Consider the following 17,197-nt stretch of genomic DNA (forward strand, 5'->3'; position numbering starts at 1 on the left):
GCTAAGTTTGCTGATGATACAAAGATAGGTGGAGGTAGCTAAGTGAAAAGTTGGCTAAAAAAAATTCGAAACCAGCTTCTGAGAAAAAAAATCCCCCCCCCCCCACCCACCTCCCAAAGAAGGAAAACTGACCAATAGAAAGCTGGCATCTACAACTACGGACAACCCCCCCCCAAAAAACCTGGTGATTGTTCCAATTAGTTACAAAGTTGTTTATATTCCAACCTAAACTAAACAATCTCCAGACTAGAAATTCAATTCTCATATGTCAAAAATACAAAAGGAAATTAGTTAGCTTTACCAAAAGTAAAAGAAACCATTATTCATACAGAAAGACATTAAACATTTAATCTTATATCTTCATGAAAAAACAGGCTAAGTAGTTAGCTTTCAAATTTAAAAAAAATCTTTTGGCTTCAGCGTTCAAATGAAACCATTTGAAGGGTCCATCTTTAATGAGATTCTCAGTCAAACTGGGTAGCCAAAGGACATGTTAAAACCCTTGTTAAAAAATTTCAACAAAGCTTGTTTACATTTAGCACGTTCCTGCATAACCTCAAGCAAATAATCTTTGAGAATCTAATATTCCACCCTATCCATAATGAATCATGACCCTTCGATGGGATTTGAGAATTAAAAGTTTCTCATTTAATCTTGTGTCTTCATGTAAGAACAAACTAACCAGCTGGCCTTCGGATTTTAAAAACCTCTGTGCTTCAGCAGTCAAATGAAACCTTTCGAAAGTACCGTTTTTAAGTGTGATTCTGAGATGAGCTGGATAGCGAAGGGAGGGTTTAAAACCATTGTTAAAAAACTCAAACATAACTTCTTTGAACTTAGCACGTTCCTGCATAACCTCAGGCGAGTAATCTTCAACAATTCTAATCCTGCCACCTCAAAAATTAATCATGCCTCTTCGACGAGATTCGCATATTAACAGTTCCTTTGTTTTATATTCATGAAAACAAATTATTACCAATCTTGGTCTATCTCTGTTAGGAATTATAAATACGGGAGACCTGTGAACTCAATCAATCATAGGCAAAGATGGCAAAATTTCCAGAAATAATTCTTGCAGAAAGTTTGCAAAGAATTCCATAGGATGATTACCTTTGATTAATTCTTCATGACCCAAAACCCGTAGGTTGTTACTTCTATTATTTTCTATGTTGATAATCTTCTGTCTTAACTTTTCGTTGGACTTCGATTGCTTTTCACAAAACTTTTGCAGTTTATCCACTTCCGTTTCCAGAGACGACAATTTTGCTTCACTACTTTTTATACGTTTATCGTATTCATTAAGAGTTTGCAGATTAGAATCCAATTTACCATCTATTTGTTTAAATTCAGGGCTGAATTGCTGAAACTTCTCAGAGGCTTCTCATGTATGACTTTGTAGCAAATCCATAATAGAATCCAAAGAAGCAGGAGGATCTTCATTTTTAGTACCTCTGCCACCCCTTGATGTAGCCATAATGGAAAAATATCACTTAAAAAGGAAGTTTCAAGACAGGTTGGAAATAGTAAGATAATTAGAGTTGGAGCAACGGGAGATTGCTGCTACCATCAGCCGCCACCAGGAAATCTCACAGCAACAATTCTCTGTGGTGATCTATTGTCTTCAGTTGAGTTTCCGAACAGTTGCCCATGCCTTCTTACTGTTCTTGGTCATGTCTGTGTTTTCTAACAGTTCCTGCCAATGCTGTTGTCTCTCTTGGCTCAGTAGGGGCAGAACTGACTCTCCCGTTTCAATTGTGTCTTGACCAAACGGGTCTTGGTCGTATAAGCTGACATACTCAACATAACTTTGCTTGATATCACTAGTCATTCATCTTAAATGGTGACACAAATGATTCAACAACAATGTGTTTAATCATATTATGTCTTTTTGAGTTTCAATTTTTAACCAAAAATGTTGACCATTGAGAATTTTTTTCAATATTACAAAATAGCAGATTGATTTTGCTTGTTTGTCCAGAGCTGACCACAAGCTTGGGAGAGAAGTATATCTTTCAGAAAATTGGGCAAAAGGAATGGTGCTTTGTGGCTGAGAGTTTTAAAAGGTCATTTTCCAGATTTGATTGGCAAATATTGTTCATTTCCGGTCCAAATGCTATTTTTACAAAAATAAATTTTTAGCTTTGGATTTCAGTTGTATTCATTTTCTGCTATCCAATTAAATGATTCAAAGAAGTCAAAACAATTCTTCATAAATAAATTGTGTATTTATGAAAGAATGTTTGATGTTGAATTATCAATGCACATTCCCATGACAGTAATAACACATCTCAATCCCCTTGTTTCTATGTTTTCCTTATTGGTTTTATTGTAATACTCCTTACCAGAGAAAATATATTGTATCATTGGAGGAGCTGTGAGAATAAAGTAGCAGCAATTTAGTAACTTATATTTTTCCTAATGTCTGCCTCAGTGGAATTATCAAAAACTTGACAGGCAGTGAGCAGTTGTGAATGAAAAATGTACTTTGAAAGTCAATTAAGAATTGCTAACAGAATTAACTCTTCTGCTCCCTGCAGATGTATTTACCGCTGATCTTTCTAAGTCTTGATTAAGTTGGTGAGTCACTGATGGCATAATGAAAATCATTAATGTAAATTAAATCAGAGATTGGATAGAGTTCTATTGGCAGTGGGATTAATGATCCAAGAAAAAGCTGAAGATGTCTAATTAAGTCTCTGATTTCCAAAACAGATTTTTGATTAGTATTGATTCAGAGCTCTTTTTCCATCAGGATATTTCTATTTCTTTATATTGATCATTTCATTGTAACCTTCATAAAAAATCTTACCAGACAGAGATGTCATGTTCCTAAGGATTTTAGTATAATGCTGAAAAAGAAGGCTTCATCTTAGAAACAGAGTGAAAGACTTAATCTTTTCCCCATTACTGCACACAATGTATAACACTACATAATACATTGCAAATCTTCATCTGATAACAAATTTTTGATTTCTATATTTGTATATGAGTAAGTAACTTTCTTAATCTCTGGGATATTGCACATTCTTTCAAGTAATTAATACTTCAATTCAAAGTAATCAATGTGATTCCAGGCTTCTTAATTCCAGTTGCAAGCTCTATTGATTTTCCAATGCTTTTCTTATTAATGTTTTTAAATATGATCTTTCAGCCTGAATCTCATGTACTTGAGGTGGAGGTGGGTGGGAGGATGGAGTCCACCTGTTTGTGTTAGTAAAGAAGTGATTCTCTAGCAATTTTATTTTAATAATGAAAGATATACCAACTAGTGGAGTGGTGGTGCAGCAACAACCTTGCACTCAACATCAGTAAGACGGAAGAGCTGATTGTGGACTTCAGGAAGGGTAAAACAAATGAACATCTATCATTCCTCATAGAGGGATCAGAAGTGGAGAGAGTGAGCAGTTTCAAGTTCCTGGGTGTCAAGATCTCTGAGGATGTAGCCTGGTCCCAACATATCGATGCAGCAAGACAGCAACTATACTTCATTAGGAGTTTGAAAAGATTTGGTATTTCAACAAATGCACTCAAACTTTTATAGATGTACCATGGAGAGCATTCTGACAGGCTGCATCACTGTCTGGACGGGGGGTGGGGGGGGGGGGGGGGAGATGCCACTGCATAGGACTGAAAGAAGCTGCAGAGGGTTATAAATTTAGTCGGCTCCATCTTGGGTGCTAGCCTACAAAGTACCCAGGACATCCTCAAGGAGTGGTGTCTCAGAAAGGCAGCAGCCATTATTAAGGACCACCAGCACCCAGGGCATGCCCCTTTCTCACTGTACTATCAGGTAGGAGGTACAGAAGCCTGAAGGCACACAGTCAGCAACTCAGGAACAGCTTCTTCCCCTCTACCATCTGATTCCTAAATGGACATTGAACCCATGAACACTACCTAGCTTTTTAATATATATTCTGCTTTTGCACTATTTTTAATCTATTCAATATACATATACCATAATTGACATATTTATTTTTATTATTTTTTCTTCTATATTATGTATTGCATTGAACTGCTGCAGCTAAGTTAACAAATTTCACAGCATATACTGATGATAATAAATCTGATTCTATTTAGTAAAACCTGGTTTGTAATTTAATTATAAACAGATTACTGTAATGCTTGAGTAGGAAATTGTACTTAAACCAGGTATTAACATCTGCTTACTTATATGAAAATTATTTGAAGTCGTCAGAAAACTGAGGCTATCACAATGTGAAGATAGGTGGAAGGGCAGGTAGTGTTGAGGAAGCCAGGAGTCTGCAGAAGGACTTAGACAGATTTGGAGATTGGGCGAAGAAGTGGAAGATAGAATACAGTGGAGGGAAGTATATGGTCATGCACTTTGGTAGAAGGATTAAGATTATTTTCTACATGGGGAGAAGATTCTAAATCAGAAGAGCAGAACGACTTGGGAGTCCTTGTGCAGGATTTCCTAAAGGTTAATTTGCAGGTTGGGTCAGTGGTAAGGAAGGTAAATACAATGATAGCATTCATTTCAGGGGGATTATAATACTTGGTTACTTGGAGACTTATGATAAAATAAGTCAAAGTCAACATGGTTTCTGTCTAGGAAAATCTTGCTTGACAAATCTCTTAGAGTTCTTCCAGGAATTAACAAGCAGCATGGACAAAGAAGAGGCAGTGGATGTCATTTACTTGGATTTTCAGAAGGTTTTTGATAAAGTGCTACACATGTGGCTGTTTAACAAGATAAAATCCCATGGCATTACAGGAAAGATACTCGCATGGAATAACTGACAGGCAGGTAGCAGCGAGTGGGAATAAAAGGGGCCTTTTCTGTTTGGCTCACAGTAACTAGATGTGTTTCTCAGGGGGTCAGTATTGGGACCGCTACTTTTCACATTGTTTTTCAATGATATATCAATTACAGTATGCATATATTGAATAGATTAAAAATAGTGCAAAAGCAGAATATATAATAAAAAGCTAGGTAGTGTTCACGGGTTCAATGTCCATTTAGATAATGGAATTGTTGGCTTTATGGAAAAGTTTGCAGATGATGCGAAGATGGATGGAGGGTTAAGTGGTGCTGAGGAAGTAACGTGATTGCAGGACTAAGACAAATTGGAAGAATGTGCAAAAAAATGGTAGAATACAGTGTTGGGAAATGTATGATAATGCATTTTGATAAAAGGAACAAATGTGCAGACTATTACCTAAATGGGGGAGAAAAGGAGTCCTTGTGCAAGATTCCCAGTAAGTTAATTTACAGGTTGAATCTGTGGCAAAGAAGGCAAATGCAATGTTGGCATTCATTTCAAGTCAAGTCAAGTCACTTTCGACCATAACTGCTGGTACAGTAGTAAAAATGAGACAACGTTTTTCAGGACCATGGTGTTACATGACACAATATAAAAACTAGACTGAACTACGTAAAAAACAACACAGAAAAGAAAACTACACTAGACTACAGACCTACCCAGGACTATATAGATTGCACAAAACAGTGCAGGCATTACAATAAATAATAAACAAGACATTAGGGCAGTAAGGTATCAGTCCAAGTTCTGGGTATTGAGGAGTCTGATTGCTTGGGAGAAGAAACTGTCACATAGTCTGGTCGTGAGAGCCTGAATACTTTGGTGCCTTTTCCCAGGCAGCAGGAGGGAGAAGAGTTTGTATGAGGAGTGTGTGGGGTCCATCGTAATACGGTTTGCTTTGCGGATGCAGCGTGTAGTGTAAATGTCCATAATGGCGGGAAGAGAGACCCCAGTGATCTTCTCAGCTGACCTTACTATCCACTGCAGGGTCTTGTGATCCAAGATGGTGCAATTTCCGAACCAGGCAGTGATGAAGCTGCTCAGGATACTCTCAATACAACCCCTATTTCAAGGGAAATAGAATATAAAAGCAAGGAGATAATGCTGATGCTTTATAAGCTGCTAGTCAGGCCACACTTGGAGTATTATCAATAGTTTTGGGCCAATATCTCAAAAGTTGTGTGTTGTCGTTGGAGAGGGTCCAGAGGAGGTTCACAAGGATGATTCCAGGAATGAAGGAGTTTACATATGAGGAGCATTTGGCAGCTCTGGAATTCAGAAGAATCTCATTGAAACTGACTGAATGTTGAAAGGACTAGATAAAGTGGATGTGGAGAGGATGTTTCCTATGACAGGAGTATCCAGAACTAGAGGGCACAGCCTCAAAATTGAAGGGCAACCCTTTGGAACAGAAGTAAGGAGGAATATTTTAGCCAGAGAGTAGTGAACCCCTGCCACAAACAGCTGCGAAGGCTGAGACTGTGGTTATCTTTAAAGTGAAAATTGATAATTTCCTGATTGGTCAGGGCAAAAAGGCAAGTGTACAGGATTAAGTGGGATCCAAGTCAGCCATGATGATATGGCGGAGCAGACTCAATGGACTGAATGGCCTAATTCTGCTCCTATGTCTTATGGTATTAATATAAGAGCAAGGGGGCGTTCCTGAGACTTCATAAGACATTGGTCAGATCGCAAATGGAGAATTGTGAACAATCTTGGGCCCCCTTATCTAAGATTGCTGACGTTGAGAGAGCATCCAGAGGAGGTTGACGAGAATTATTCCGGGAATGAAAGGGTTAACATGTACGGAGCATTTGATGGCTCTGAGCCTTTATTCACTGGAATTTAGAAAAATGAAGTGGGGGGACTCATTGGAGCTTATCAAATATTGAAAGTTCGGTGTGGAGAGGATGTTTCCTATAGTGGGAGAGTCTAGGACCAGAGGGCACATCTCCGAATAGAGGGATGTCCATTTAGAACAGAGGTGAGGAGAAATTTTCTTTACACAGTAGGTGGTGAATCTGGAATTCATTGCCATTGTTGGCTGTGGAGGCCAATTCATTAAGTATATTTGAAGCCGAGGTTGATACGTTCTGGATTTGGCAGGGCATCAAAGATTATGGGAAGGCAGAAGAATTGGGTTGAAAGGGATAATAAATCAGCCATGGTAGAATGTCAGAGCAGAATCACTAGGCCAAATAGCCTAATTCTGCTTTGAAGTATGTCTTATGTAGATTAGAGATCTCAAATTTCCATTCACATTTGGTAAAGATTCCAGTATCTGATCAACCATTAAACAAGACAAGTAAATTCAGGAACTCGAGAGGAATAAATTAACAAACATTTGTCCTGCACCTCCTTAAAGATGTTGAGGACACAGGAATAGGATGATAAAGATGAATTGAGGTATAAGATCAACCATGATCTTACTGAATGTTAGAGAAAATGCACAAGACTATACAGTATACTCCTGTTTCTGTTCTTACTCTCACGTTTTAGATTATTTCAGTTCTTGGAGATGTTGCAGAGGAGATATGCTCATGTTCTAACTGAATGTGGGTCATAGTTTGGAGCTAGCAGAAGGATTGATGAAGCCAAACTTGTTCTTAGGGGAGAGAGATTTACAAAAATATTAAATAGAATAATCAGAACCATATACAAGAGAACATCTGCAGGTGCTAGAAATCTGAGCAACACACATAAAATGCTGAAGGAGCTCAGCAGGCCAGGCAGCACCTATGGGAAAAAAAATACAGTTGGCATTTCGGGCCGAGACCCTTTGGCAGGACTGGAGAAAAAAAAGCTGAGCAGTACATTTAAAAGGTGGGGGGAGGAAAGAGAGAAACACCAGGTCATAGGTGAAACCTGGAGGGTGAGGGGTGAAGTAAAGAGCTGGGAGGTTAATCGGTGAAAGAGACAGAAAGCCATGGAAGAAAGAAAAAGAGGAAAGCGATAGGTGGGCAAGGAGATGTGGTGAGAGAGGGAAAAGGGTATGGTGAAGGGGGTGTGAGGGGCATTACCAGAAGTTTAAGAAATCGGTGTTTATGCCATCAGGTTAGAGACTACCCAAACGGAATATAATGAGTTGTTCCTCCAACCTAAGTGTAGCCTCATCACAACAGTGGAGGAGGCCATGGATGGACATATCAGAATATGAATGGAAAGTGGAATTAAAATGGGTGGCCACTGGGAGATCCCACTTGTTCTAGCAAACAAAGTGTAGATGCTCAGCGAAGCAGTCTCCCAATCTATGTTGGGTTTCACCGATATACAGGAGGTCACACTAGGAACACTGAACAGAGTAAATAACCCCAGCAGACTCACAAGTGAACTGTTGCCTCACCTGGAAGGACTGCTTTGGGCCCTGAATGGTAGTAAGGGAGGAGGTGTAGGGGTAGACATACCACTTGTTTTGCTTGCAAGGATAAGTGCCAGAAGGGAGGTCTGTGGGGTGGGACGAATGGACAAGGGAGTCACATAGGAAGTGATCCCTGTGGAAAGCAGAAAGTAGAAGAGAGGGAAAGATGTGCTTGGTGTTGAGATCCTGTTGGAGGTGGCAGAAGTTTAGGAGAATTATGTGCTGGACATGGAGGCTGATGGGATGGTAGGTGAGGACAAGAGGAACCCTATCCAGGGTAGAGTGGCAGGAAGATGTGGTAAGAGCAGACATGCGTGAAATGGAAGAAATGCAGTTGAAGGCAGCATTGATGGTAGAGGAAGGAAAGCCTCTTTCTTTGAAAACGGAGTGTGATTTATATCCTTCTAAATCAATTAGACACTTTAGTAGTCACTCCTTATCCATCAGTCCACCAATATTTTGGACTTAATATTTCCTTTAGTTACAAAAGAATATTAATACTACATATGTAATAAGTGTAACCCTCTCACCAGGTTCGTATACAAACCTGGTACGTTAGCTAATAGCCATGTGACTCAGTGGTGAGAAGGCCGCCGTTCATAAACAATATATGTCTAGGGTCAGACTGATTTGGAATTCAATAAAACAGGAACGTTCGGATGTTCCGATTAAGGAACATTGATTGTAGTGAGTACTGAGTAAATACTGGTCCGTGCAATGTTACCATTCGCCAGAAAATTAACAGATGGTATAAAATTATAAAGAAATGTATCTACCAAATTTATAGTTACAGAAATAAGAAAAGAAAAGGGCCCATTACAGTTAAACCAGTCCAATATGGACATAAACTTTGAAGCTCATTTCTGGAGTAGTCAAATGTATCACTTTACTCACACGCTGAACGCACATTCTGCACGAAAGACACCAGCCAATGTTCAAACCTCCCTCAAAGCAGCAGCTCTCTCGGGGGTATTAGCACTTCCCCCTTGGAGCCATTAATCCGCACAAAGCACTTCTTACAATGGGGTCTTGCCTTCGAATGGCATTCTCTGGCATCTTCCCTTGTACCCTGCTTAGCAGCGTCCACCAAAATACCCCAAACTAAACTACCGTCCTTCAGAAAATTGATCCCACCCATCTCTCCTGAATCTTCCACTGGGCAGTCAGTTACAATTAGCTGGCACAACATTTCTAAGGTGGACAACATGGTTCCTTACCTTTAGCTGAAACCAAAGCCAAAACACTATTACTAAGCAAACACGAGGAAATCTGCAGATGCTGGAAATTCAAACAACACGCACAAAATACTGGTGGAACACAGCAGGCCAGGCAGCATCTATAAGGAGAAGCACTGTCGACGTTTCGGGCCAAGACCCTTCGTCAGGACTATTAGTAACACTATTACTAACATTGCTTTTGCAGAAAACTGCTAAACTAAAAATACCTCACAACATAGCAGTAGAAATTTTAACCAGGACATTACATAAGCAATAAGCCTGAATCAAAAAAAGAATCCATCAAGCCAGTTTGACAGACACTAAGAAAGAATCCATCAACCTTGTTCTCAAAAGTGATGGAATAGGCGTTCAGTCATTAACGAACATTCTCATGTTAATGGTTACTGACACTAAGAAAGAATCCAGCTGCAGGCATTAACGGATGTACAGTATTTTCCTTGTACAGACACTCTACATGCTACAAGCTCAGAAAGAGTTAAATTGTGCTTTTGGACTGTTGAGACTTTCATTCAACATTTACAAAATTTAACACACCGAGTGAGTTGTTATAGTCTTGAATTCAGTACATCAAAGGATGAAGGAGGCAGATTCTTGTAGTAAATTCCAAAACTAAATTGAATACTACTTAAATGGTAAACATTTAAAGGGCCATAGGGCAAAGAAAGGAAGGTAGAATAAGGTGAATCTCCCATTCCAAGACCACGCAGGGAAAAGATCAACATTTTTCCTATATTTATCATCTACTGTATTGATATTTCAGTTTTGTTTGTAAAATAAAAAACTTGTGTCAGTAGTATGTTAATTCTTAAGAACTAGTTAATTATAGTAATAGCTTTTCAAATGAGAAATTATTTAATTAATAATAATCCAAAGCACTTTATATTAGCTTAGATCTAATTTCTCGAAAAAACCTGTGGTTTTAAATCTAATAAGTTTACCATACTTCTTTATGTTGTGTATTTTTCATGATCTTATAAGATCTCTTAACTATCAGCAATAAAGCTTTATGGTTACTGTGAACCATCCTTGGTGTAGAGTGAAATGTCTGCAAATATTTGAATTATTGCTCAGAGACACAACTAGTTGTTTCCAATGGAAGCCAACTGATAACTGCTTATTCCAATAAGTCAAATGTTCAATCAAAATTCAGCAATACGTTCCTGGAAAGAATTATTTCTAGTAGTAGCAGACTATTTCACACTGAAATTCTTAACACATATATATTGTGCCAGTGGATCAGTTTATTCAACTGAAAATTAAACTATACAGTGCCATTTTCCTCTCCCAATTTTTCCCAAAATATTTTCCATTTCATGCCCAATAAATTCTTTTTTGAAAACCCTAATTCACTCAGTCGTAAATGTTTTGGAACAGTGCCTCTTTATCACATTCTTCTATGTTCTTTTCTCAATATTCAAATTATATGGTCTTCCCCTGTTCTTGAACTATCTGCTAATGCTCTATTTATTCTGTCTAAACCTTGACATGATTTTGTATGCCTCTACATGGCCTCTCAACCTTCATTGCTCCAACAAGAATAACCTCAGCTTCTCCAGTCTATTCTTGAAGATTTAAACTGCCACCCCCAAAGCCCTCCTGTAAATTTCTTCTAATAGAATAGAACTTGGTTGCCATTGCTCAAGAAAATGAGATTGCGGTGCTACTTCAGGCTGTGCAAAACAGATATTTGTAATGCATACAGTATAGCTTAAGTTAAAAAAAATTCCTATATTTACCCGCAACAAGTGACTATGATAGGCCATAACACTCAAGGGCCGTTGGCAAGCTGGGATGTAGAAGTTTTCAGCTGCAGAAGAGCCCTTGAGAAGAAGTTGTTTTTCAGTGTAACTGTCTAACCAAGATGGGTCTTTACTGATGTTATAAGCGCACCATAGGCATTGAGAGTTGTAGATTGTCTACAGGTCCGGAGTTGAGTTCCAATGATGTGTTGAGCCATTCTCATCACCCGTTGGAGTACTTTGCGATCTGTCTTGCTGCAGCTAGAGTACCACACAGTCATTCCATGTCAGTATGCTCTGTACCACACATCAGTTAAAAATTGGCCAGCATTTTGAGGTAGATTAGCTCTCCTTAAACAACTCAGGTAGGATAGTCCCTGTTGTGCTTTCCTTACTATGGAGGTATGTTGCTGGACCAAGAGAGTTCCTCAGTGATCTTCATCCCCAAAAACTTAAAACTGCAGACCCTTTCCACTACACCATTTATGAATAGTGGTGCTTCTTTGGGACCTCTTGCCTTCCTGAAGTCAATAATCATTTCTTTTGTCTTCTTTATGTTGAATGATAGGTTGTGGTTCCTGTACCAATCAGACAGTTTCAGCACCTCATCTCTATATGCAAATTCATTATTGTTTGTGATTAGGCCAATTTGATGATTAAGTTTGTAGTATGAGCAGAAGTTCAGTCATAGGTGAAGGGAGAATAGAGAATTGGGTTCAGTACACATCCCTGAGGGTTGTGGGGGCGGGGGTTGATGTACATTTGCCTTGTTTCACTGTCTGGGTATGATTAGTGAAGAAGTCCAAGATCCAATTATAGGTTGATGTGTCAAGAACTAGATTGTGGAGCTTGACGGTCGGCTGGTTTGGTAGTATGGTGTTAAAAGCTGAGCTGTAATCAATGAAAAGTATTCTTATGTAGGTGTCTCTGTGCTCCAGGTGTCCCAAGCTATGAAGGATGATAGAAATGGCATCTTCAGTTGATTTATTCAAGTTTAGGCAAACTGGGCTGGTCCAAGGTAGCTGGGATTACGTCCTTGATGTGGGACATGACCAATCTTTCCAAGCACTAGGTAACTATGGGAGTGAGTGCCATCGGTCTGTAGTCATTAAGACATATTACAGCTGATGTTTTGAGGACTGGTATGACATTTGCTGCTTCAAAGCATGCCGGAACCATAACCTGATACAGCGAAGGGTTGAAAATACCTGTCAGAACTTCGGCCAGCCGGTTAGCGTTTCTAAGACTTTTCATCCTTATAGTTTGATTACACTAATTTGACAAGACACTGCAGTTGTGGCTGAATTAGTGCCTTATTTAATTCCTAACAATCTGCTAGAGGAACTTCATGAATCAAGCATGCCCGCCCCACCCCCAAATTACCCTCTCTGTTCTCAGTTCCATTGCAGGGTTACTAGACACATTGAGTTCCTTCAAATGATCGTTTGTTGCTCCAAATGCCAGCACTGAAATCTTTTGTGTCTTCTTATTAAGTTCCTTTTCTGCTCCTCCATTAAGTCATGATGCTTTTATAGATTTATGCACACATGTACCTTGGTTCTTCTATTCTTCTACACCCTTAGTGAACATAAGATTCTCTCTCCTCTGTCTGCCGAACTAGCTCCATACTAAATTTAGTTTGTCACTTGCCTGTCCCCATTCTTCCAGCTGCTTATGCTCCTTTGAGTTCCATTATTTCTTCCTCACTGTAACCAGACCATTAAACACAAGGTTGTTTACAAAATTTGGAATTTTATCCTCCATATCCTAATTTAAAAATGCATAAGTTTTGGCACTGAGGCATACTTACCATTATCCACTCTGGAAACTCATATGTTCACCTTGACATCAGCTTTTTCTGTTTCAGCCTCTTACCACTCCACTTGTTCTGTGGACTTCAGCTTTTTATGTAGGACTTTGTGAAATGTCTTCTGAAAATCCATATAAAGATCTACTGCACTTATTTTATCAATTTGTTATCTCATTGAAAAAAAACCATTGTGTTTGACTTGTGCTATTTGTCTTGAACTTCTCCAATACCTGTTATTGTTCCTTAGAATATAATTTCTAACAGGTTGGCTACCAGTATGATTGAACTTGTCAACCTGAGTTCCAGAACGTGACCTTGCAGCAGAAAAATAACCTTGGAAACTGTGCAAACCTGTTGAAAAACATCTAAGTTATTCCATCTTTCGAACCTAGAACTTTCTGTTATGTTTTGTGCCAGACTAGAATCAATTGTAATAATAAAGACCCCAACTTCTGATTGACATAAGACTAAGAAAATTAAGTAAAGTGATTGATCTATGATCTTATAGGAAGTTGGAAAAATCTTAGTAATTTTAAATGTTCATCAACATCATTGTTGCTCCAATTTTCTAGCACAGTGGTTACCGATCTTGTACTGATAATTTTATTCAAATTGGAGCAAAATAGTTCTTGGAACAATTATGAGGGAATGTGGTGGGAAAAAATATGAAAGTATACTGTACAAACTCAATTACATAAGATAGATAGATACTTTATTGATCCCAAAGAAAATAGTAGCAATCTAAGTGCACAGTAGCAATCTAAGTGCACAGATATACAAATATTAGAAGAGAAGTAAGAAAGAATTTAAAAAAAGGTTACCTCTAACAGTCTAATAGGAGGGATCATCACTTCCCCAGCTATAGGGTGATGCATTATAGACCCTAATGGCCAAAGGTAAGAATGACCTCATATAGCACTCTTTGGAGCAGCACGGTTTTAATCTATTACTAAAAGTGCTCTTCTGTTCAGCCAAGGTAACATGCAGATGGTGAGAAACATTGTCCAGAATTGCCAGGATTTTCTGTAGGGTCGTGACATAAGCCTGAGGTTGGTCTAACATCATTCACGGACAAGAATTGTGAATGGCCCTGCGGTTTCTCTGTATTGAAATATGACGGTTTGATTTCCCACTAAGATTCCCGTGAATATCAGTAACATTTATAAGATGGAAGCAAAAAGGGATTTAAGACTATGATTTAGATACTTCAATGGAATCTATCTTATTCTCACTTTTATATCTTAGAGATCTTCTGAATTTCAGTGGATGGGACTAATACATTTCAAATGTAAACAGAAATCTCTGGGAATAGCTAAGCATCAGAAAAGAGTAGAACAATTCAGGTCTGACTGCATGAACAAAAAGGGAATTAGGCCAAATCAAGTAGCATAAATAGAGAGAATAGTGCAGGACAGGCTATGTGAGAGGAGAAAGAAACAATGCAGGGGAGGCTGTATCAGTGAAGGGAGAATCAATACAGGACGGTTCAAAGTAAAATTTATTATCAGAGTTGATGCATGTCACAATCGTACAACCCTGAGATTCTTTATCCTAGGCATACTTGACAAATCTATAGAACAGTAATTGTAAACAGGATCAATGAACAACAAACTGCAAATGCAGGCCACATGAGTGGAGAAAAGCAATGCAGGGCAGGCTGCATCAGTGAAACGAGAAACAATGCGGGACAAACTGAATGAGTGGAGAATGAAACACTGTGACACAGGCTGCATAAGAGGAAAAGCAAGGTACTACATTTTATTTTCAAGCACCAATCTTTAAACACTCATCAGAATCTCATTTCTAATTTTGTGGTGTTTGTTAATGTTTGGATCCTGGCAAGTTCCTTATTTCACAAGTTCTTTTCCATCCATATGGTAGTTTCTTTAACTCTGGCAGTAAAAAGGCAACACAGCCTGCTATAAAACCATTTTGGATCTATCCTTTTGTTTAGACATATTCTATCAATTCAGGTCTGACTGCATGAACAAAAAGGGAATTAGGCCAAATCAAGTGATAGGTGGTCCTCACCTATCACCCTACCAGCCTACAGATCCAACGCATAATCCTCCATAACTTCCGCCACCTCCTACATGATCCCACTACCAACCACATCTTCCCCTCCGCCCACTCTCGGCTTTCCGCAGGAATCGCTCCCTACGCGACTCCCTTGTCCATTCATCCCCCCCATCCCTCCCCACGGACCTCCCTCTGGTAACTCATCCCTGCAAACGGAAGAAGTGCTGCACCTGCCCCCACACTTCCCTCACCACCATCCCAGGCCACAGAGTCCTTTCAGGTGAGGCACCACTTCACCTGCGAGTCAACTGGGGTGATATACTGTATCCAGTGCTCCTGATGTGGCCATTTATACATTGGGGAGACCCGCCGCAGACTGGGAGACCATTTCGCCAAACACCGGCACTCGGTCCTCCAGTAGTGGCGGGATCTCCCTGTGGCCACACACTTCAATTCCAAAGACCACTTCCACTCCAACATGTCTGTCCATGGCCTCCTCTACCATCAAGATGAGGCCACACGCAGGTCAATGGAGCAATACCTTATCTCCCACCTAGGTAGCCTCCTTCCTGCCAGCATGAACATCCAACTCACTGACCTCCGTTGATACCCCTGCCCCCCACCCTTACCCCCATCCCTATCTATTATTTTAGTCTGGTTCTCCTTCTCTCTCTTTTTCCCCCCTCACTATAATCTCTCCCCCCAGCCCTACCTTTCTTACTCTTTTATTTCCCATAATTCTCCACCTTCCCCCTAGCCCATTTCCCTCCAGCCTATCACTTCCCAGCTCTCTACTTTATCCCTCCCCGCACTTCTTATCCCCCCTCGACCGTCCCATGATACTTCACTCCTGATGAAGGGTTTCGGCCTGAAACGTCGTTATTACCTCCTCCCATAGATGCTGTCTGGCCTGCTGAGTTCTGCCAGCATTTCGTGTTTTTTTAATTTATTTCCAGCATCTGCAGATTCACTCGTGTTGCCTTCTATCAATTATTATTTACTTTTTTCATTCACCCTCTATCCTTTGTCCCAGTTCAATACACGGCACACACAACACACACATGTGCAAATGGTTTCTTTTAGCACATTGCTATCATCTGCATAATCAATGTTCCTCTCCCTACAGACAGCAAGGACCACATATATATTGGATGCTAAAAACTAAAGCTGCATAATTTCATTCTAGATCTCTATTTCTACCTGACTCACATTCCTGTTAATGATAAGCCTCTTAGATCAAGATGTCTTGTTAACTCCTCCCCTCTGTTTTATGACAGTGCCAAAAGCTAGTTATTCAGTTGAGCATTATTGATTCAAGTTTATAGAGATGCGGATGCAGACAGTAGACGTGATTGTTTGGGATCACATTGGTCTCCTGTGATAGCCACATACTGCACTACCAGTTGTGCCAATCCTTTCAATTTTTTTTCATTTGTACATTTTATTTGAACTTTTTAATAAAATTCTTGGACGTTTGATATTTGTTTTGTTTTAACTTGTTTCTCTAGAATATATGCACTCTGTAGTTACTTTATTAAGTATACCTGTACACCTGTTCTTAAATGCAAATATCTAATCAGCCTATCATGTGGCAGCAACTCCAATGCATAAAAGCATGCAGATATGTCATGAGGTTCAGTTATTCTTCAGACCAAACATCAGAATGGGAAAAACGTGATCTAAGTGACTTTGACTGTGGAATAATCATTGGTGCCAGACGGAATACTGGTGCTTTGAGTGTTTCAGGAACTGCTGATCTCCTGAGATTTTCATTCACAGCAATCGCTAAAGTTTATAGAGAATGGTTCAAAAAGTAAAAAAACAAGTCAGTCAGTGGCAGATCTGTGGGTGAAAATGCCTTGTTAATGAGAGAAATCAGAGGAGGCTGGCCAAACTGGTCAAGCTGATAGGAAAGTGGCAGTAACGCAAACAACCACATGATATAAAGTATACTAACTGTTTCCTGTTATTTGGCTAAACTGATATATTATTTTCTGTCAAACTTTTTTTTCAATTTTCAATCAAATATTTTTTAACCTAAACCGTCCTTCTTGCTATTGCTGCCTTGTCCTTTTTCCAAGTCTTTCCTTTTATCCCTTCACATTTTTTGTATTTTATGGCTAAATCTTTCAACACAAACTTCACTGTCTGATCTCTCTCTCCCTCTGTCTCACCCTCTTCTCTTTCAACCTCTCCCTCTTAATCCTTGTACAATTCCATTTAACCCAAACTCTCCCTGTTTCCCACTG

General features: G+C 39.3%; 1 protein-coding gene across 11 annotated transcripts in view; it reads left to right on the forward strand.

The window, feature by feature from the left end:
* Positions 1 to 17,197, forward strand: part of LOC132384020 (gephyrin) — a 647,984-nt gene that overhangs the window by 395,283 nt on the left and 235,504 nt on the right. The window contains exon 2 of one of the 11 annotated variants that reach the window (XM_059955384.1): positions 2,538 to 2,577. The exons of the other annotated variants lie outside the window; for them this stretch is intronic. The gene's annotated coding sequence lies outside the window, so the exon portion shown is untranslated. The remainder of the gene's footprint in view (positions 1 to 2,537; positions 2,578 to 17,197) is intronic. 11 annotated transcript variants of the gene reach the window in all.

The sequence above is a fragment of the Hypanus sabinus genome, chromosome 2 (assembly GCF_030144855.1).
Source record: "Hypanus sabinus isolate sHypSab1 chromosome 2, sHypSab1.hap1, whole genome shotgun sequence".
In the NCBI taxonomy this organism is placed as follows: Eukaryota; Metazoa; Chordata; class Chondrichthyes; order Myliobatiformes; family Dasyatidae; genus Hypanus; species Hypanus sabinus.